Genomic DNA, 10,310 nt, shown 5'->3' on the forward strand with positions numbered 1-10,310 from the left:
TAAAATAAATGTGAAAGTGTCAGATTTTCCCTAACTATCAATGCTAGAAACAATTAACTCATACCTGTATTTGTTGGTTAAGGCCCTCCAGACTGCTTGCCATGGCGACCGTCGATACTGTGTTGAAAATTGGGGTTATACTAATAATTAGCTTTTTTCAATCAAGCTCGAAGTTTAAGAGCACAACAAAAATTAGATGATTGATTTTTAACAAGCCTCTTGTAGTTGTGAAAAAGCTGCCTGTTGGAGGCTCCACTTTACACCACTATATAACAAAACAATGACTTAGATGAAACGTAATTGGTATCCGGAGACAATATGTTGTATATCTTTTATAAAATTTAATCCAATATAATCTGTATTAAACTGTAATTCATATACTCCGCACGGAGAACAATGGCCCTTGAAGGATTTGTTGGCTTTTGTTTGAAACGAGCCCTCTCAAGCCCACCGCCCTGTTCAGTGATGGACTGTGTTCACAATGTACGTTAAGTTTAAAAACCGCTCTATTACATGAAGTTAAACTTATTACATACTTATATCACACATAATCAATAAATGTTTTTATGAGATAAAACATATAATTACCTATTTTAGTAGATTGAAAAACATCATTTAATTTCTCTGTTTTATATACATTTTAATGACTCAAAGTATACAGATAGTAGGTAATTAGGAATATATTCTTCAGAGGCTACAGTAATACCGGCAGAGTACAGAAACATAACTCCTTTGAACACTATTATAAGTTATTCCTTAGTAGGATAAATTCAAACGAATCTAAGTAAAATACAACATTTTTATTGTACACAATTCTGCTTTTAATATCTGACAATCGAGTGTGAACTATCTCACTTCCAATGGTAACAACAATTAAACCATGCCTGTATTTATTCGTTAAGTAGCCCCAGACTACCTGCCATGAGCACCATCGATATTGTTATGGTATTTAGCGTTACACTCAAAATGATATTTAGTTTTTCAGTCAAGGGATGTGCACTCGTGTTTGATTTGAAATTTCAAAATCCCAATTGGTATCTGTACATAACATTTTTGACGGTTTCAGGGATCATCCAACAGTCTTGTCTAGTCTGGAACCATCTCATCTATACATGAAAATCATATAACAAAATGTTATTAGTTACTTTTAATTCATACATTTATGATTTTTTAATCGTCACTACAAACTAAAAGTATGTTAATATCCAATGAAATTCAGCAATTTATTCTTGTGTACAAAGTCCTGAAATATATAAAAAAATATATTTCATATGTTTTGTAGATTTACTCTCCGCTTCCAATAAACACACCGGTAAACACAACTCCACCGAAAATATGGAGAAAATTTTAGTTTTTCAGAAAGTCAAACATTTTGCAAGCAGTGTTTCTTTCTGCAAGAAAATAAAGAGTGACAATGAAATATATACCGTTGCTTAGCAGCTTCTTAGTATTGTTTCAAAATGCTGTTAAAATGATGTGGTTATTATAAGTTTCTATAATGGCGAAGGAATATTTCAAAAATAATAATGTATATTATTCACGCTTAATACATCAAGTTATTTACTATTGTTATCTTCACAAACTTCTAAAGTATACTTTACGGTTGTTCGAACATTAAATAACCGATGCCAGCGGCTTCGGACGCAATTAAAGAAATCAAAGTCCATAGCCTATTTAGTCAAAGCACTTATATTTTACCCTATGATAATCTTCTATAATAACTTAAGTAAGCATGTTATCAGATATATGTATGTAGTATAAACCAACATATTAGTATTAAAGTCCTATACTATACAGGTTGTTTACTAAAGGTGTTCCAATATTGTAGTATTTTGTTGTAGACATGAAAATGAGCAAAAATTTTCATATGGAGGTATGTCCTAAAACCATTAGCTTTCCGTCTGTATGTGATTTTCACCAAAAGATTTATATCTTTTATACCAGTAAAGATAATGGTTTTTAAACTTTGCAGTTTGTGTTGACCTTTGGTATAACCATTTGAGAAAAAAATATGAACAAATTAGCTTTAATAACCCGTTTTTCAAAATGGCAGCCAATCATAAATTTTAATGTTAAATCCCACAAAATCGATACCCAATATGGAAATTGTACAAGAATATTAAAATTTGTAAATTTTACTCTTATTATGTGACAATTTTGAAGCTTGTTCTAAATTTCTAAATTTTGATATGTTTGAGTTATTATTAATTGTTCGTATTGGTTTACTTACATTTTCAAAAGATTCGTTGTGTATTTTAATATTAATGACTAATGAGTTGGAATCATCATTATGGTTATCATGGAATATAAAAAATGGTGACCCTTCATTATTATTTTTATATAATTTTTTTTAAAGCTAATATAGTTTTTCGGGCACTTTTTCATTAAGTTTTGATTCACTAAAATTGTTGCATCAACCAGGTAATTTAGGTTTTGATACTATGCTAATTATGATAGGTGGTCTTTTGAAAACAATACATGGAATAATTTAAAAAAATAAGTCTGTGAATGGAAAATTTTGAAAATTTCTTCGTAATATTATTTCAGTGTAATGGGTCATTTAAGTACATATGGATGTTTCTTTATTTTGAAAAGAAAATGTGTTTTGAAATAAAAAATCACAACAGACACTGGATAATCCCTGATATAATGTGACACTTTTATTACCAAAAGCAATTTTCGAAATAAAAAAGCGTATTCTTCTTAGTTAAAGACGCATCTATGATGTAATATGATGGAGGCCTGAAACACGAAATTTTCTAACTGAAATAGGTTTATATACAAAATTAAATAGTTAAATACAATATATATAGCATTATTTGTTCCACGAGGGTATAAGTAGTTTAATTACAATTCTGAAACGTCAGTTCAAATTGTCTGCCTAAATGCCTCGATCTGGAAAATATATATATAGAGGGTGTTTCCTAAACGTGTTCCAATATTGTGTTATTTTGTTTTAGACGTGAAAATAAGCAAAAAACTTCATATGGAGGTATGTCCTAAAACTTTTTGTTTTCCGTCTATCTGTCTGTATGTGATTTTTACCAAAAAAGTTATATCTTTTATACCAGTAAAGACAAAGTTATGAAACTTTGCAGTTGTGTTAGCCTTTTCTATGCTCATTAGAGAAAAAAATATGAAAAAATTATCTTTACCCGTTTCAAAATAGCAGGCAATCATAAATTTTTATGTTAAATTCCGCAAAATCGATACTCAGTATGAAAATTTTACCAGAATATTAAAATGTAGTAAACTTAATTCTAAATCTAACAGTGGTTTCATTAAAATCGAAAGACAAACAACTGATTAGTACTACCAAACATAATACCATGTTTTACACATTACACAACAGGAAGTATAGTTTTCTAAACTGTTTTACTCTGAACAGCTGATTTGAAGTCAATGAGCTGATTAATGTGAACAACTGTTTACTTAAGCTATTACCTTTTCATAACGATGAAGAAATTATAAATTCACACTTACGACTGAAAAATGACTCCGGTCAAATGTATATATTCCAATAATTGTGTAACTTCACTTCCTATGAAATTTACATACGGTTTCACCGATGCGTTTGCATTTTCCCTAACCAAGAAAATATATACGTAGGTTGGAGATCGACGGATACTTATATAATCGTCCACTTCTGTAGTACAATTTGTCTGGTGCTCTAATTAATTTTGCTTGTTTACTTCGATCAAGAAATTATACGTATATATGTAAAATTTAAAAAAACTCCATTGTTGTACATCTTCTTCCAGCTTGTGTGGTGTGAGGTGCTTCCGGTCTAAGTTGAATAAAGTAGAATCCTTAAAACTATATCAATATAATTTTAAAATAACCGTTTATAATAAGTTATGAGTGAAAAAATTGCTTCCTCATGCATGTTGGGGTTTACCTATTTTTCTTTAAAGCACACTAAATGGGCCATACACAATCGTAAAGGAAGCCAACCAGTTTCGGGTATCCTTATTTGAAAATATTTACACCTTTGTACATTAAGCTGTGTTTTATAACAGAATTGAAATAGTATTTCTAATTTGATAGCTTGAACTCGTCACTTGTAAAAGTTTTAGTAAAATTAGTAGGTACATCTTTTCCCTTCAAGCCTGAATCCCACAACTGATCAAGCACTGTATATTTAATATTATGTACTCTTTATTTGTAAAAATCTTCCTCTTTGGAGGACTTCATCTTAAAGTGTATACAGCTATTTAATGTTGTTTAAGTTTAGATTATGTTTTGAATAGGATTATTATTTTTCGAATTTAACACAATCCAGTTCAGGCAGAGAAACTAATGAGAGCTTTCTCTAATAATAATAATAATAATAATAATAATAATAATAATAATTCTTTTATTGCATTTTGGCAATAATACATTGCATTTGCAAAAGTCAGGTTTAAGTATTTGTAAAAAACCCTACTATACACATTCATACTTACAATACTCATTCAAACATGCATCTCTTGTCCTTTCACGCCAACATTCATTCAACATGAGACTCGGGGCTCTACTAATTATTTTTATGTAAATTTTGATTCTGTAAATTGTTATTCTAATTCTCCCAGCAGCCAGCCATGAACTCTTCGACAGAATAAAACGCATTCGACACCAGTAGGCGCTTCAGAAGAGCTTTAAACTGGTTTAAATTATCCGATTGTATAAGACCCTCAGGGAGCCGATTGAGAATTTTGACTCCAGCCTGTGACGGCAAGCGTTCGAAAGCCACCGTCCTATGCTGTTCTGCACAGTAACTCTCCCCTGCCTCTAGTATCGTAAGAGTGAATGTCACTACCCCCGAATAAGAAAACACATTTCGATCGACAATACAGGGCAACCTCCAATATATAGAGGCAGGGCAGAGTCAGCAATCTGAGCTCCCTGAAAGCATCCCTGCACGACTCTCTGATGTTTAATTGGAAAATTATTCTGACAGCTTTTTTTTGTAGTCTGAATACTCTTACTAGATTGTATTTGGCACAGCTGCCCCAAAGTCTTAAAACCATATGTCAGGTATGGATAAATCAGGCCAAAATAAGCCATTATTAAGACTTTTTGTGAACAATAGTTGGCAAGGTTACGCAGGGCGTAGATACCTGAAGTAACACGAGCACAGATATAGTCCACATGATTGTTCCAGGTTAGACCTTTGTCGAGGTACATCCCTAGGAACTTGGTAGAGTCAGTATTCTCCAAGAGCTCATTCTTTACAAAAACTGCCGGGTGGCATACATCTTCATTTTGTCGGAGACAAAAGTTGATGACATTAGATTTTGTACTGTTTGTTCTCAGAAAAATTTTGAATGCAGGCAATTGACAGCAATGAAGGAATCAATTTCAAGATTTTCTTTCGAAGTTGGATTTTATGCAGAGAGTCGTATCATCGGCATATTGAATTATCTTTTCCATTTTGGATCGATGAATTTATTCGATTTACATATAGAAGAAAAAGAACCGGCCCAAGGATAGATCCCTGTGGGACTCCATGAACCAGTTTTATTTCTCCCTCGACATGACACCCGAGATCTGCACACACTGGTATCTGTCCCTGAGATAAGACGAGATCCATTTATGAGGGAGACCCCGAATGCCACAAAGCTCTAACTGGTTCATGAGTGTCTCATGATGCACGCAGTCAAACGCTTTGGAAAGGTCGAGAAATACGCTGAGCACGTGTTCTCGCCTCTCCAACCCATCGACAACATTATCCAGAAGGTTCGAAATTGCATCGATTGTGGATTTGTTTTTCCTGAATCCAAACTGATTTGGACTCAAAATCTCAAAAACGCTCTAGAAATTGCATTTAGCCGAATCAGGAAGGCAGCCTCAAAGGACTTTTACTGAATACCGGCAGGATTGAAATCGGCCGGTAGTTGCTCATTTGCCTGGAATCACCTTTCTTAAAGATCGGTGTTAATTTAGCAGTCTTTAAAATTTGAAGGGAAAGAGCCTTGAAATGAAAGAAAAGTTTATTAATTTGGTTAGTGGTGTCAATATAAGCTGAAAGCATAACTTGAGCAACCACACTGAGACACCATCTATGTCGGTCGACTTTTTTGATTTCAATCTCTGTATGATGCGGGCCACCTCATCCTCGTCAACAGGGGCAACGACCATGGATGTCAGCGGTTCCGGATTTTCGACCCGTACCGCAGCCGGACCTCCCACAAAACGAAGCAGAAGACACCGAAGAGAAATAGGCACTAAACTCATTCGGCTATATGTTCCGGCTGTGTAAAGATTTTATCTTCATTAACAATTTCCGAACATTTTAAACTTTTTGTGGACTTTAGTTTAGCGGTTTCGTTAATAATTTTCCAAGCCGTTTTTGAAAAATTGTCACAGTTCCTTAATTTTTTATCAATTTCGTAGGCTTTAGCCGCTCTTATTACTTTTTTGTAAATTCTTTTATAATTTCTAAAAAAGATTTTAAATTCCTCATTTTTTGTTGTTATAAAAATTGAATGATAAAATTTTATTTTTTCCTGGAAGTTAAAATACCGCGAGTAATCCACGTATTCTGTTTGGCAATTCTTTTTACTCTACTGGTTTTTAAAGGACATGCCAAATTCAGATAAAAGATGAACCTATTGTTGAATCCATTAAACATGTCATCTAGGCAATTATAATCGTCTAGGAAATCCCAGGATTCCAGCGCTAGATGCATTTTTCAGTTCATGAATATTTTTTGGTCGCACAACAGCGTTTGTATTGGAGCTCCGATTGCCCCATCTCCATCCTGCGGACAATCGTCAATAAGAACCTCCTGCGCGAAAATGGTCTGAGATGGCCGCATTCAAAACAGAAAACAGAGACATTCGAGATATTAGTAATTACGTTGTCGATGGCTGTTCTTTTCAAAGCGGTTACCCTAGTCGGCGAGCTCACTGACCAATTAAGTCCAAAAGAATTTAGAATGTCCCGCAGCCGCTGGGTTAGGGGGTTGGTTTGGTCTAGTACATTTATATTAAAGTCGCCAATTAAAAATAAATGAATATTTGTTTGAAAATAAAAAATTTAAAATCAAATCCAAACGCTGGAAAAAGGAGTTTACTGCAGCCATTTGGGTGAGCGATACAATCCAATAATGTTTATCGTCCCAATAGAGTTAGTATTTATTTTGACTCCCTCCGCTTCTAGGTCTAGTTCGGATGTATAGTTGATCTTGAGCTGAGTATAATTTAGAGAACTTTTTACAAAATTTGGCCACACCCACCACCCCTTTGTTACGTGTCCTACAGAAAATGTTTTGCCAATTCGTAATTTTCTAGTTTGAAAAAAGATACTGTTTCCGGCTTATACCCATGTTCCGAGATGACCAGTACATCAGGTTTCAGCTCATCACAACATGAGTACAAGCTCGTCTAACTTATTTGAGGCGGTTTTGTGCGTTTTGATGTATGATTTTGAATTTTGAACACTTCGAATTTTGGATTATTTAAAATTTTGAATTTGTCTAAAAGTTTTGGCTCATACCTGTATATCTTTGTTTAAGGCGCTCCAGACTCTCTGCCAATGCAACAGACGATGCTCTGTTGAAAAATGGGCGTTGCATTTTAAATTAGTTTTTTTGTCAGTAAAGATCAGGACCTAAATCTTAAACTGAATCAGGGGTCGTCAAAACAGTAGTGTCTGGCTCGGAACCACCTCGACTATATCTAATAATCTTACAGTAAAATTTAATTAATTATCCGTTATTGTATAAATTTATGATAGTTTTCATCAACACTATATACTACTAGGATTGTAATATTCAATAGAACTGAGTCAAAAGCCCTTAATATTTTAATTCAATCTTGTACTTACTTAATATTTATTTAATAAATTTTGTGGCGATATATTTAGTCTCCAATCAACACCAATAACCGCAACTCAACCGACCGATAATTAGGGAAAAGGAAAGATTTTCAAAAATTTCTAACATTTTACAAGCAGTTATATTTTGTGAAACAAGGACAAAAAGTGACACTGTAATGAGTACTGCTACCTAAAAACTGGTTTAGTTTTTGTTTTATTAATGCTATTAAAAACTAGATCTGGCATGATAAACTAGATTATGGGAAGGCAAATTTTTATTTTTACGGTGGTATTAAAAAAATAGTATAAATTACTCTCAATAGATCAATTATTTAATATTGTCTTCACAAACATACTAAGGTTTGCTGTAGATGGAGCTTATATTGGTCACTGTTAAATTACATAAAAATACAAAACCAATATTTAATACATATTATTGTGAGGCCTTTCGATATCCAATACATTATTATTATTTTGTGATGTGTCTGATGAAGGTATCTTGGATATCGAAAGGCCTCACAATAATATGTATTAAATATTGGTTTTTGTATTTTTATGTAATTTAATACTAAGGTTTATTTTTATACTAGTATATATTCATAGATTGCTATGTACATTAAATAACTGATGTCAATGACTTCGTACGCAATTTATAAAATAAAAGTATTATAGCCTATTAGTATACTATGTGTGTGTGTTGAAAAATTACATCATATAAGTAATGAAATATATATTTTCGCAACGCAAACTGCTGAACAAATCAATAAACTTAATATTTGAAAACGTATGTTCAAACTATTCGTTGTAAAGATGTGATGCGTGTTCATATATTTATGGAATACCATAATGAAGATTGGATTTTCGTGACTATCTGGCATGCATGTTCAAAATTTCAAAATGTTTATGTGTTTGAATTATTATATGCGTAGTGGTTTTACTTTATTCAAATTCTCAAAAGATTGGTTATGTAATTTTAGATCATAATTGGGATACAATTGTCATTTAAGGTCAACATTATCATTTCTGTGGTAATAAACGTCAAGCCGGTTGGTGTTTCTGAAAGTTAAAAAGTATAATTTGCAATTATATGTGAATATGAGTTATCAGATCAAAACTTTATACATATTTTTTTTATGAAAAAATAACACAAATAATATTTACTATAAAATAAATAACAATCCCTATAAACAATCGGCTGTCTCGTATTAAATTTATATTCTAAAGGTTCAGGCAGGTTGTCAATAAAAAGTAATTTCACCGTAGAAAATTTAGACTGAGTAAATGTGAAAGTATGACATTTTCCTAAATTTTTAATGGTAAAAAAAATTTAACCATACCTGTATTTGTTGGTTAAATCGCTCCAGACTGCTTGCCATGACCCCCATCAATGTTGTGTGGAAAATGTGGCATTATAATTAAAAATTTGATTTTTCTTTTCAGTCAAGGGATGTGCTCTTGTGTTTTGTATTGAAGCTTCAGAATCCTAATTGCTATTTCTATATAAAAAGTTGATAAAATCTGGGACGTCGCAACAGTCCGGTCTGGCCCGGGACCACCTCGACTTTATCTGATAATCATATAACAAAATATTATTATTTGTCATTTATTATTAAAAAAATTTATTTTTTGTTTAACTAAAAACTGAAAAATATTTTATATCTGATAAATTTCAGGAATTTAAGTCGAGATGTAAAAGCCTCCAAATATTTCAATTCGTTTTTGTAATATATATATATATATATTTATAGTATTTATTTCATACCTTTTGTAAGGATACATCCCGCTCCCAATAAACACACCAATAACCACAATTTCCACCGATAATTTGGGAGTAAAGTTAAAGTTAGTTTTTCAAAAATTCAAATATTTTGCAAGCAGTATTTCTTCCTGTAACAAATAAAAAGTGACACATTAATGTATACTGTAGTTTACCAAACTTCTCAGTTATATTTCATAATGATTTTAAACTTTTATCTGGCTATTAAAGTTTCAATTATAATAAGGGAATATTTCATGCTTTTTGAGATTTCTTGAAAAAAAAACATAATTAATATTATTTACGCCTAATACATCAAGTTATTTACTATTGTTATTTTCAAAATATTCTAAAGTTTACTTAAATGCTACTAAATATTCATACATTTAATAAATAAATATACACATATACATAAAATAATGAACTATTGATATAAGCCAATGAAATATTAAGTATTGATTATTGTGAAATCCCCTAGAACTTCAGTACAGCCGAAGACAAATATATCGCTAAGCCTAAACTGTTGTAAACTTAAGACAATAATATGGATTCATTAATAATAAATAATATGCTATGCCGTAAAAGCAACGTTAAATTCGCATTTTACCTGCACGCCCTATATTATATAATCTTTCTTAGTTTTATCTTAAGAATGTATATTCAAAAAACACTATCCCTTTTGAGCACCAAAATGATATATAGATTCTAATAAGATTTTAAAGTCCTCTTTTAAGTTTCTATTTTAAGTATTTTT

At 31.8% G+C, this 10,310-nt stretch overlaps 1 long non-coding RNA gene across 1 annotated transcript; it reads right to left on the reverse strand.

Moving 5' to 3' along the window:
- Nucleotides 1-632: 632 nt before the first annotated feature.
- LOC124371412 lies at nucleotides 633-9,653 on the reverse strand. The gene is made up of 3 exons (XR_006923241.1): nucleotides 9,563-9,653; nucleotides 9,138-9,367; nucleotides 633-1,106 (listed from the first exon to the last, which is right to left on the reverse strand). It is a non-coding gene; the product is annotated as an uncharacterized LOC124371412 (long non-coding RNA).
- Nucleotides 9,654-10,310: the final 657 nt, after the last annotated feature.

The sequence above is a fragment of the Homalodisca vitripennis genome, unplaced genomic scaffold (assembly GCF_021130785.1).
Source record: "Homalodisca vitripennis isolate AUS2020 unplaced genomic scaffold, UT_GWSS_2.1 ScUCBcl_1386;HRSCAF=4941, whole genome shotgun sequence".
In the NCBI taxonomy this organism is placed as follows: domain Eukaryota; kingdom Metazoa; phylum Arthropoda; class Insecta; order Hemiptera; family Cicadellidae; genus Homalodisca; species Homalodisca vitripennis.